Genomic DNA, 705 nt, shown 5'->3' with positions numbered 1-705 from the left:
CAACTCCCCACTCTCCCAGCATTATTCTGGATTGGAAACACTTTCCAGGTGAGACATTCATCACAATCTAGATATTTTGGCAAACCTTGATGCGGTAAAGTTTGATGGGTTGAACAACATGCCATTTTTCTGGGGAAAAAAAAGTTTCATCATCTCTTCCCCCCCCCCCCCCCCCCCCCCCCCCCAGCTCTACTGCAGAGCCATATTTAGAAGTGCTCGATCGTAAGGTGTTTAGATTTGGCAGGGAACAGCTGTGATGCACTTTCCCCAGGGCCTGGGAAAAAGAAGCAGGCTGCACAGGCAGCTTTCACAAGTTGCTTTGAAAGACAGTGTATAATTATAGAGGCTGGCAATGAAAGACAGAGCAGCCTCCAGGGATACCCCTTTTCCCATTCTGCCACTTACAGGAATTCTTGACTTTGCATTCAAGTTCTGTCATGTCCCAAGCAAGAAGCTCGGTCAGCAGTGGGTGAAACAGCTTGCATCATCTTTCTCCAACTTCAGCTAAACTATTAAAAGGAGCTTTTTTTTTTCTTGACAGACCTGTGACTCATGAATGTCACAGAAAGGAGAAACCAATAAAAAGCTATTTCTACGCTTCAGCTTTTAAGCTTCTCTTTTAAGGATCACGTAAGGTAGAGTATTCACAGTTTTTGTTAATAGTGCTATTATTATTATTATTGTTATTATTGTTGTTATTATTAT

The sequence above is a fragment of the Falco punctatus genome (genome assembly GCF_963210335.1).
Source record: "Falco punctatus genome assembly, chromosome: 5".
Lineage (NCBI taxonomy): Eukaryota > Metazoa > Chordata > Aves > Falconiformes > Falconidae > Falco > Falco punctatus.
This window is presented reverse-complemented; position numbering follows the sequence as displayed.